The sequence below is a fragment of the Equus przewalskii genome, chromosome 9, assembly GCF_037783145.1.
Source record: "Equus przewalskii isolate Varuska chromosome 9, EquPr2, whole genome shotgun sequence".
Lineage (NCBI taxonomy): Eukaryota > Metazoa > Chordata > Mammalia > Perissodactyla > Equidae > Equus > Equus przewalskii.
Window position 1 is genome coordinate 26,578,235 of NC_091839.1, and position 12,792 is coordinate 26,591,026.

General features: G+C 39.9%; 1 pseudogene; it reads right to left on the reverse strand.

The window, feature by feature from the left end:
• Positions 1 to 219: 219 nt before the first annotated feature.
• Positions 220 to 9,623, reverse strand: LOC103563473 (vomeronasal type-1 receptor 1-like; annotated as a pseudogene).
• Positions 9,624 to 12,792: the final 3,169 nt, after the last annotated feature.

Sequence of the window (12,792 nt, forward strand, 5' to 3'; positions counted from 1 at the left end):
TCCTATAGTAGTTTGTTCAGTAAAAAGGAAGTCATACTTTGTATACAGATCTGTAGTTTGTTTTGCTGACTTAACAATATATCTTGCACAACCTAAATCAGCCTCATTTTACACCTGAGACTTCCTTATCTTGACCAGTTGGACACCTAAAGATGCCTCCTTCTTTTAGGGGCTGCACTGCATTCCACTGTCTGTATACACCATGGAGTCCATTGGGGGCTACCTTTGCCCCTCAGTCCCGAAGTGCCGCTCCCGAGTGTGGGACTGCTTCTGCCACTGTTGGATCTGTGTGGGCCAAGAACCAAGTGGTGAAGGGACCGTCTGGGTGGGCAGTGGCTGGTGGCCAGTGGGTTCCTCGGGTACCCCCATGGCGGCCGCATATGGAGCTGAAAGAGTGGCCTCGGCCCACCAGGAGGATTTGCTGGTGCAGGGAGGATTTGAAGATGCAGGAAGGACTTTGCCTGGGCAGGGAGGAGCTGGGACTTGCTGCTGGCCACCTGGGACTGCGCCTGGCTTCTGGGGCAGGAGCCAGGGCTGCAGTGGTGAAAAGGCAGGACTCAGCCTTTAGGCACAAATTCCTCATTTAGTGTCTGTAGCCAAGTCAAGACCTCGTTAGAGTAACTTTTAGCTCCTATACGCCTCAAGACCAATGCCTGTCAAAGGATGTCTCTACCAGGAACGTCAATGATGTGCCCATGCCACCTTGAGGATGCTAATGTAGGTGAGGTGCTCTTGATAGACAGATTTCCCACTAGCAGCTCGTGCCACAGCACCTCAATGCTCCTAGATCAACCTTCTCACTGTATGTTCGCTCCTAGATCATTTTCAGGGGCCAGATTGTCCAGAGTCTCACACATTGTCTTTTTCCTGCAGGAGCGTAAAGGAGGGAGCCCCCAGCAAAGTTCCAGAGAGAGCGAGTTTCCTTCCATAGCTACCAGTGAGCTGGGACCTGAGAGACCCAAGGAAGACCTGGCCAGTCTCTCCCTGGCACCTGGGGTGCTATCTGGGCAGGTAGTGAGTTTGGGAGTGCAATCTGGGTTTTTTTGTTGTTGTTTTTCTTTTCTTTTCTTTCTTTTCTTTTTTTTTTGAAGATTGGCCCTGAGCTAACATCTGTTCCCAATCTTTTTTTCCTTCTTCTTCTTCTCCGCAAAGCCCCCAATACCTAGTTGTATATTTTAGCTGTAGGTCCTTCTAAATCTGCTATGTGGGACATAGCCTCAGGATGGCTTGATGAGTGGTGCCAGGTCTGTGCCCAGGATCAGAACCAGCAAAACCCCAGGCCACCAAAGCAGAGTGCGTGAACTTAAGCACTCAGCCACAGGCCAGCCCCAGCAATTTGTTAATATGAGTCAAGGTTCCAGAGGAGGCAGCTAGGTGGACCAGCAATCCCATATATTGGAATTAATCACTAAATCACTTGGTTCATTAGCAAAGGTATATGCAGAAGAATTTTCATAGAAGTTTTAAGTGCAAACTAGAGATACCTCAAGAGGTGAGTGTGTAAGCACATTAAGGTTTATTCATACAACAAAACAAACTATGGGGATTATTATGGCAAACTAGTTCTAATGGCTATAACCACTAAGACTAAAAATAACAAATGTTGGAGAGGGTGTGGAGAAAAGGGAACCCTCATCCACTGCTGGTGGGAATGCAAACTGGTGCAGCCATGATGGAAAACAGTATGGAGATTCCTCAAAAAAACTAAAAATAGAAATACCTTATGACTCAGCTATCCTACTACTGGGTATCTATCCAAACAACTTAAAATCAACAATCCAAAGTAACATATGTACCCCATGTTCATTACAGCACTATTCACAATAGTCAAGACATGGAAACTATCCAAGTGCCCATCGACTGATGATTGGATAAAGAAGATGTGGTATATACACACAGTGGAATACTACTCAGCCAGAAAAAAAGACAAACTCATCCCATTTGCAACAACATGGAAAGACCTGGAAGGAATTATGCTTAGCAAAATAAGCTGGACTGAGAAAGACAAACACTAGATGATTTCACTCATATGTGAAATATGAACAAACACGTGGACAAAGAAAACAGTTCAGTGGTTACTAGTGGAAGGGGGTTGGGGGATGGGCACAGGGGGTGAAGGGGAGCACCTATGTGGTGACAGACAAGAAGTAATGTACAATGGAAATTTCACAATGATGTAAACTATTATGAACTCAAATAAAAAAGAATTTTTTAAAAAGTTTATCTATAAACTCTTATCCCACTTACATCTAGACAATTTGTTTGTAACAATCATATTTAGATTACTGACAAAAACTTCCTGTGACACTAAAGCAGTTAGCCATAGTCTTAAGCTGTTTTAAGTACCTACATCATAATGCATAATCATTGTTAAAAAGTTTCCCCAAAAACTTTTACCCTTTTTACATTTATTCAGTGTACCTGTTTCCAGTAATTACTTAGACTGCCTACAAAACTTCATGAGACATTAGACAAAATTAGCCATCATTTTAAGTTATTGTTTTTGCTAATCAGTTTTTCAGTAGAGATAACATCAGCTCATTTGACCAAAAAATGTAGAATAAAGGCTGCACATCTGCGTCATATCCAGTGCTGATGACTCTGAAAACATGTCCATTTAAATCAAACCAACAAACTAAAATAAGCTTTCAGTTGCCAAAGATTAACTTATATCATGTAATTTAAAAGACATTTGGGTTAACTTCTTTTCCATTTAGAAATTATTTAGGTATGTGCTTAACTTAAGCCAAGTAAATGGAGCTCTTAAATTTTGGCTATACCATCCAAAGGTAAAAATATCACACACATATGACATACACATATAGACACACATACACAGAGACTAAACGGCTGTTGTTTTAAAATTACTGCCATGAGTCAGGGATAATGCTCCCTAGTTATGAATCCAAATTTTAAGACTTCTTTACTAATATTTGTGGGGAAGACACTCAAAATGCTAGATTATTGGCAAGGGCACTCTTCTGGCTGTACCATCTTTTTCCAGTGCCATGCTTTAGTTGTGTTTCCTACTATCTGGTGCATGCAAGTCATCTGTATCTAGATAATAATACAAATAAAAGAGGAAATATTTCCAAGAGTTCAAAAGGGAAGATCCACACCCAGATAAAACTTATTATAAAATTTAAAAAATTTTAAAGACAAAGTCATACAAATTTATGATATGAAAAAATGAATGACCCCCATGAAGAGTAATGAAACTGAGTTCAGACTTTTCAACAACACTATCAACAGGTGCAAGGCTAGAAAGTAGTAAGGCTTTCAAATAATTGAAGAAACAATGACCTTTAAACCGAGATCTTTTTGTATGTAGCCAGCATGTTATTTTAGAAGGGAAGGTTAGTACAAGTATTCAACAATGAAAGTCAGAAGAGTTTTCACCACAGTTATGGCCAGCATTGAAGGCACTAAAAGAGAAAATATTTAAGTAAGAAGAGTAAGTCAAGAAGAACTCTTTACACATCACTCAAGCTTTGCTTCCTGAGTTTAATCATTATTTTCCCACTTTAAACAAACAGTTTGCTGATAGTCGGTGCTACAATTTGAAAATGAATCTTGCTCTGCTGTACTCCTCATACATCTCTTTAGAACGTTTTTGAAAAAAACAAAAAGTGATTCTGAGAGTTTTAAAACCTAACACAATACAGCACTGTGCTGCTCATTCTTTCCAATTTGATTCTAACAGAACAATAGCAAAGCAGAAAGTCTACAATTCCGTGTGAGATAATGTACAGTTCTGTGAAGTCTTCAGAGTGAAACAAACCACAGTCTATACAGTCCTACATGTTTTCCATTAAAATCTGAATTTACTCAGATTAAGGTAGAGCAGTATGACTGTTGTAGGGGAGGAAGACATTTCCTCTACCCTCTATGGGTTTGTCTGGCCAGAGAACGAATTAAATTCACATGAGACAGAATAGCAGGAGAAAATTAAACACATCTTTATAACATGTATACATGGGAGAGGTCAGGCAAGCTGAGCAACTCCCCAAAATGGCTGAAGCCCCCACCTTAAATATCATCTCAGCTAAAGACAAAGAAGGATATTGGGGGTGGAGGGGGAGTCAATCATGGGAGATTACCACGCAAGTACAGTAAACAAAATGCAGATTTAAATCCTTGCCTTCCCCATTGATTAAGAGTTTCTAGAGATAAGGTCATCCCCCTCTTCTTCCTGGTACAGAGAGGGAGGGACGTTTACAGACGGAGATTTCCTTTACTATGTAAATGTCTCTTAACAAAGGGTAAGCAAGTTCCACTCCTCAGAGCCTCCTTTCTGTCCCAGTTTATTAAAAGCAACCAGCCCAATAATCCTCATGCCAAAGAGACATATCTTGGCGTGGCCAAGACCAGTCCCCCACACTGTCATGGCATGTGAAATTAATAAGAGAAACCTCCACTAAGTTGGAGTTCAGAAGGCCTGCAGGGGAACTCTCTGCAAACAGGGAGAGAGGTAGGCTTGCTTTTCTGACAGGAGGGCTTTCCTACTTTACCGCCCAGCAGGAGGAAGGAAGATTTCTCTCCCCTGCCTGGCAACAGCCTAGCCAGTAGAAGATTGGAGGAACCCAACCAATGGGAAACCTCTACACTTTGGACTCCTGGTCTGCTCCAATGGATTCCTTGTTTATCACAGCCCCCTTCCCAACTCCCCCTTTTCCTGTATGAAGGCAAGCCCTTTCCTTTGTTTCTCTGGATTTGCCTATTGTCGGCCATAGCCTGTGTATCCAGAGTTGCAAGTCTTCTGATTGTTCCCAAAAAGAATAAACCTGTTTTGCTGGTCAAACAACTGGTCAATTTACTTTTTTTTTTAAAATCTCTCTCTTTTTTTTTTTTTGAGGAAGATTAACCCTCAGCTAACTACTGCCAGTCCTCCTCTTTTTTGCTGAGGAAGCCTGGCTCTGAGCTAACATCATGCACATCTTCCTCTACTTTATACCTGGGACGCCTACCACAGCATGGCGTGCCAAGCGGTGCCATGTCTGCACCCCGGATCTGGCCATCGAACCCCAGGCCACCAAGAAGCGGAATGTGTGAACTTAACTGCTGCGCCACCAGGCCGGCCCTCAATTTACTTTTTAAGTTGTCAGGCATTTGGTGTGTCAGGGAAAACTGTAAAGCCTCTATTTAACCTGCAAAATCTAAGCATGTAGGTTCTTCTAGTTGTGCTATGTGGGATGTTGCCTCAGGATGGCCTGATGAGCAATGCTAGGTCTGTGCCCAGGATCCGAACCTGTGAAGCCCTGGGCTGCCAAATCAGTGCACGTGAATTTAAGCACTCCGCCACAGGCTGGTCCCTGGGCCAATTCTATGTGGCAACCTGTATGTTCTTAGTGGGATTCAGCCCCAATTTTCCAAGTGAAAACCAGCTCACTAACACATCCCAGATAACCTACCAGCATTCATGCTTTTACCTCGGCTCTGCACCGGGCTCTTCTTTTTCTCCACACTGCCCTTTCAAACCAGTTCTGGAAATAGCCACCCCAACCCCAACCATGGTTGGATGAAATTAATGGAAAACACTTGGATTTTCTGTTAGCTATTTGCCAATAAAATTGTATCCTGCGAATTTTGGTCACCAATACTATTCAAGCCCAGTTTAGGTACTGATATGTCCAGTGAATTATTACAAAATCATATCATTTAATTATAAAGGTGCTCCTCCATCAGCTCAGGCCTCCTTCTGAGTTATTTTTTTTAATGATTTTATTTTTCCCTTTTTCTCCCCAAAGCCCTCCGATACATAGTTGTACATTCTTCGTTGTGGGTCCTTCTAGCTGTGGCATGTGGGACACCGCCTCAGTGTGGTTTGATGAGCAGTGCCATGTCCGCGCCCAGGATTTGAACCAACGAAACACTGGGCTGCCTGCAGCGGAGCATGCGAACTTAACCACTCGGCCACGGGGCCAGCCCCTGAGTTTTTTAATTATAATTATTCAAATGGTCTAGCATGGTGGGAGCTGAGGCAGAGAATTTATATTCAACAGACTTGAGATATGATTAGCCAAATTCCAAAAAGTGAGGGAGGAAGGCCCTTGGATCTCTTTTTAAGAGATTCATTATAATGAGGAAACCTTGAATCTCAACTTTCTCTAGAAGCATTTGAGTGACTAAGGATGGGATCATAGTGAGCCAATGGGTCAGAGATTCAGATGCGGTAAAATAACTGAGAAAGATGGGGCATGAGGCCAGGGATCTGGAAAGATAAGAATTTATGCAACAAATAAGGTCTTACTTTCTCTGGAAATAAAATGCAATTCAAGGAGTTATGTAGATAAATTACATGCCATTTCCATAAAATACTGCTCTCTCCTAAAAATTATAAAATTATAGTAACATTCTGGAAGTAAAAAGAGGATTATTGTTGGATAAATGAAGATAAATAAAGCTTACTCTGAGGGAAAAATGGAAATAGAAGAAAAATATAATCTAAAGTAATTTCTAAGTTTGCATTTAAGTGACAGGCAAAAAAATTTTAAATTTGGTTAATAAAAGTTGATCATAAAAAAATAAGGATGAATTCTCTTGGAGAACTGTTAGCTGTTAATTATTTTAACTTAAACTAAAATGAAAAATTGGGAAACCTAATTTCATTAAACAAGTTATGCGTTTTAATTGGATATTCACTAAATTATTTATAATAGCCAGAGCCGATAATTTTGTTCACCTGATTTGGTTTCATTATGGGTCTGCCCTTACATTTAAGAGAAAGTTTATTGTCTTTGCAAATCTTAAGAGAATTGGGGTAATGCAAATAAGATCCCCTTAGAAAAGAGTCTGTAAACATGAGCATATACATGCTTACAGAATAAGTGAGCCTTTTTATTAAAGTAGAATGGATAAACTTAAATAAATTATTATACTTTTGGTGCAGTAAATACAACTTGAACATTATGAGGCTGTGGAATCCAGTTCCAGGGCTATATCAATGAACTACAAAAAACTAGCAGAAAATTACTATTTTATGAAAATTATATCCTATTAAAAATCCACTAGAAAACATGAGTAACCTTAAACAACTTGAGCTAGTGTTCTCAACCTGAGGCAGTCTTGCCTTCCCAGGGGCCATTTGACAATGCCCAAAGATAACTTTCACTGCTGCAACTGAGTGATGGTGTTTCTGGGATCTAGTGGGTAGAGGCCAGGGATGCTGCTCAACACTCTGTAAGGCACAGGAGAGCTTCTCTAAACAAAGGATGATGCAGCCCCAAATGTCTATGGTGTCTGGAGGGGATGGTTCTGCCATGGGGTCCTGACAACCTTGTACAGATCCACTTGGGCCATGCAGGAGAGACTCAATTGCAGTCTGATCTAAGTGCTGGTGGAAAACCTTGTGACCCTTCCAGGAACATGGCAAGATCAGCATTCTTGGAAGGAGCTGTCACAGGCCATTTCTCACCCACATCCCTTTCTTGTGGATGCCATGGGGCAGTTCCTTCTCTGCCTCCCTGGGTGCCTTCCCTTATTTAGAGCTGCAGCCTGGAAAACCACACAGCTGTAGTCTAGAATGGACTCCTCAATGACAGATCACTCCATTGCTCATTTGTTCATCAGACCACCATCATCTGGTCTCTTTGATTAAGTGTCATCCTGTGGTAAAAGGGTCATGGGGAGGTGACATCATGCTGGCCTTTCTTATGCTGTCTGCATAAGTAATAGTCTCTACATCCATTTGTGTGGTTGTCTCCCTACCAGCAAAATGTGTGGTAGAGTGGAAAGCCAACACAGCGTGCTGCTTGTAGACTGCTTGCTCATGCTGAGGGTAAGAAACCCTCGACTAGAACATAAGAAATTACTGAATACAACCAGCTTTTACTGTGGATTTAAAAATGAAGCATAATAGAAAAATGGAATTTAAGTTTTGTCAATGTTTTCTCTTCAGTGATAGGGATGAGGAGTAAATATATAAAGTTAATGTAAGTTGATCATTGCAAAATGAAAATACATCATCTTTAAATTGTAACTAACATTTGAAACATTTGTTACACAACTGAAACGTTTAGAAAATATGAGTTTTTATAAAATAATTTAATTCATTCCAAATGACTCTGTAAATCACTTACAAGAAGCAGAGCTGATGATGTCACCCTCCTGACTGAACCCAGCCACTAGCCTGTCATTATTCTCAGGATGCAGTTTCCAGTTCTTCACCTGTACTACAGTGTCTGACAGAAGCACCTTCCTCATTCTCTGCCTGCCACTCTCCCCTCACTGTCAATACTCCTAAAATACTGGATTTCTAAACTTCTTTGGGCGCTCTACATGCCTTCTCATCAAGGAGTCAATTCAGGCAATTTTCCATCTGCCTAAAACAGCTAGACTCCACTCTGGTTAAAAAAAATTATATATTTTTTAATCTAACAATTGAAAAGAAGAAAAACAAATACACAATGGAACTTAATTCCTTCTCCCCAGTTGACATTTGTCTGCTTTCTATCGTCTCACATATGTCCAGATTCCACAGCACAGTGCAATGAGACAGATTAACTTTGTCTACTCGTGTGGAGGGATCATTAATGGTTCCATTCTGAGCTGTGGAAGGGCAGGGATATAATTCCTTTTATTTATTGCAGAATAACAAAGTTCTAGCCTGATTTCAGACACATACGTTTCACTGGAAATTTTTGAAAAATGATTGATAACTGATCCAACTGCACAGTTAGAAGACATATAGATGTTTAACCAGATTGTGAAAACAGTTTTCCTTGCCCAGCTTCCACAGCAGAACCCAGAGGCACGTGTTTCACTGGTGATGAGCACAAAGGTGCTGAATGTTGGGAAACACGAAGACACCAGCATGGAAGTGTTCACCAGCCTCTGGCTTGGGTTTATGATCAGGGATGAAGAAAGTGTCAAAACGGAAGAGAGAGGAAAAGGAGACAAAGGCACTCACCAGGAGCAGGATGGTGTGTGTGGCTCTGGCATCATGGAAGTTCTGGGGGAAAGGGTGTTGCTGTGCATGTGTTGGACTTGCTGCTTGTGCCTGTGTGGGACAAGGACCATGGAGCCACTTGCTAAGACCATGAGACCCAAACATATTACATCAATAGAGAAGAATATGCCTACATGTAGTAACAGTAAAAATCTGTCTGGAATGGGGGATACACAGTATCCATAAATTTTCTCCATACTCGTGTTTTTGCTCTTCCTTGGGCCAGTGACACTGATAGCAATAAAGGTATTTAACACAAGAGGCAGGATCCAACAGAGGAAACAACAGAATCCAATGCACTTCGGGGGTCTCATTCTGAGCTCCATCCACCTAGAGATGCTGGGGCAAAGCTTAATGGCCTGGAAAACACTGAGGAGGCAGGTAGAGCTTAGAGAAACCCCTCTGGAAACTCTGTGAAAAGAGAAGACACATTTACATCCAGCATCGCTAAGGAAATATTTCCATCCAAAAGCTGCCATTGTCTGCGGGACCCCTTTGTGGAAAAGAACCAAGTTGTTGGCTAAGACAAGCTGATTAAGGATCAAGTCAGTGTTCTCAACATGTTCCCAGTGAGCAAGGCAAAGATATAAAGACAAAGGAGTGAAGAATTTCCAAGGATCCCAGCTCCAATCTGAATGAGGACAATAAGACCCAAACTTATACTAGCAGAAACCATTTCATCAACTTAGAGTGTTTTATGGGCTGAACTGTGTCCTCCCAAAATTCATGTGTTGAAGTCCTAACCCTCAGGACATCAGAAGGCCATCTACAAGCCAAAGAGAGAGGCCTCAGAAGAAACCAACCCTTGCCAACGTCTTGATCATGGACTTCTAGCTTCCAGAATTGTGAGAAAATAAATTTCTGTTGTTTAAGCTACCCAGTCTATGATATTTGTTATGGCAGCTCCAGAAAACTACTACAGAATAAATGTGGGAAGTTGATCGTATTTGAATCAAAGGATTCTAGGGACTGGAAAACAAATTGGATCACCATCATTACACTCAGAAAATTTCTTTGCCCACATTATTTCAACTCAATATGAACATCAAGAGCAGGTCTATCTGTGATAACAAAGATTGGAGCCAATACAATGTCAATCGACGGGAGATTGATTGAATTCGTCATGGCGCATCCTCCTGATGAGTCACTTGGCAGCTACGGACGTGACGAAGGAGTTCTCTCCCCCACCACAAGGCTAGGACATAGTGTTTAGTAAAGAGAAAAGTGGCATAACATCACGTAGTGTTAGCTGTATTTTCCTAAGAATGAGAGAAAGATTAATATATATATATGAGTTTTTCTATGTTTATATGTATATATATATACATGTATGTATAAATTGAAATAGCACATTAAAAAACATTTATAAAAATAGGAACCGTTGAGGGAAGAAAGAACAAGGTGAAGAGAGACCATGTAAGAGTTGACTGCTCTGAATGTATTTTGCTATTTTTTTAGAACTACATAAATATTTTGGCTAAATATAATTATACAAAAGGCATTTTATAAAATAATGTCATTAGGACACAAGAGCTACTGTAGAGGATTCTCAGTGTCAAAGTGTGGGACATGCCATCATGAAATAATATGTGCAATAATTTAAAACACCTGTGTATAGTACCGAATCGTATCACTGTAAAATACGGATACTAAAGGGAAAGAATCCAGACACTTTCTGGTTCCATGTTAATGTTCCTCGGGTAACTTTCTTTTTTGTAGGAGTTTTTCACTTAATAGAGGAAAAGGGAGGACTGAACTAGAACATCCTTGTATGGAAGGTGTAGGCAATATTCACTGACGGCTGTCAGACTCCTCAGCTGACAAGCGATGGTGAGTGTCCTGTGGATGGATCAGGCTGACAATACATGCACTTACTGATCACGTTCATTTTTTCATCATGAAAAGAGAAACAAGGAGAAACTTGTCTTTCAATATGATGTAAAAATATGTAGGCATGGCCACATATGAAAAATCCTATCCAAATATAAAATATGAATCAGATTCCATCTATACATTTACAGGAATATAGAGCATAGAAGATTTTTGTTAAAAGAGGCCATGATGACATAGTCAGCCAAAAGACAAGATGGCCTATTCTACAAGATATGTGATATATTTTATAAAACGAAATATTTTGCAATAAAAGAGGGAACGTATCTGTAGAGTATAATAAAATCAAGAGACATAGAAATGTGATGCAATGGGAGAAAAATTATTTGAACGTTAATTTTAAAAAACTAAGGGGCCGGCCCAGTGGCGTAGTGGTTAAGTTCAGCACACTCTACTTCAGCGGCCCAGGGTTCATGTGTTTGACCCCAGGCACAAACCTACACCACTCATCAAGCCATGCTGTGGTGGCAACCAACATACAAAATGGAGGAAGATTGGCACAGATGTTAGCTGAGGGCCAATTTTCCTCACCAAAGCAAAAGCAAACAAAAAACTCCCTAATATTTAGTAAAGCCTGAGAACTTTAATGATATTAAGGAATTATTGTTTATATTTAGCTTTGATACATCAAAAATACTCACTGAAATATTTAGGGATGCAGTGATATGGCTTCTGGGATTTGCTTTAACAAGAGAAGTTGATGGAAGCCCAAATGAGGAGGATTATATACAAAATAAGTTTTGCTATGGGTTGTTCTACTGAAGCTACATGATGGGCTAACTACATAGCTGTGTGGCGGTTCATTATATTATCCTTTTCAATTTTGTAGATGTTCGATAAATTTCACAATAACATTAAAAAGGTTTTTACTTCCATAAATATCAAGTGTTCACAGTTTGTTGTCTCATATAACTTTATTCTCTTATTCTTTAAAGCACCATTATATAACATTTAAATTTTTCAAACTGTTAATACACTTGAAACATTTCATAGTTACCACTTTTTGAATTGCTTACTAAGTATTTGTCACAATTCATATTTTAAAAACATATATTCCTATATGGTTTAAGAATTAGCTTTTAGTTTTTGTGATTATACAAGCATGTGAATACATGTATTTGTCTAAACGGCATGCAGTTGAGTTTTAGCTCTGTTTTTCAACAGTGTCCATATATTTTTAACTTCATTTCACTCATACACTGAATTCCTAATATTTTCATAACTATTCATTTAATCAGTTTCCTATCTCCCTCTCAGTCTCTCCCCTTTGCCTTCCTCTTTCCCTCTACCAATGCCCTGAACACACACACACAAGATCAAATACTTCGCACTATTCTTTCTAGACTACCTATAAAATATGATTGATTTTAATATCTGATTTTTTGCTAAATCCAAGTTATATATGAAATTTAAAAAAATCTTGTAATACTATCCTCCCATTAAATATAATTTTATTTGTTTTACTTCCTTTTCATCAGTAGAGGGTATTTAGAAATGTAAACATTTCATTCTAAGTTACATTGCATAATCTCGTATTAAGATGATTGAGTTCTTTATTATATTGGGGCTTCCCATGAAGAACCACGGTTTCTCTCTGCATTTATTTAGATATGCTTTTAAGTTCTTCATTTTCTTTCACTATTTCTTCCACATTTAAAAAATGGTACAGTTTATTTGCATAATCAGGTCCAGCTGTCATAAAACATTTCCCTTCATATTCTCAAATATAGTATTTATAGGGACCAGCCCCATGGCCGAGTGGTTAATTTCACGCACTTGCTTCAGGTGGCCTGGGGTTTCACCAGTTCGAATCCTGGGCGCGGACACGGCCCCGCTAGTCAGGCCACGCTGAGGCGGCGTCCCACATGCCACAACTAGAAGGACTCACAACTAAAATATACAACTATGTACTGGGGCGATTTGGGGAGAAAAATCAGGAAAAAAAAGAAGATTGG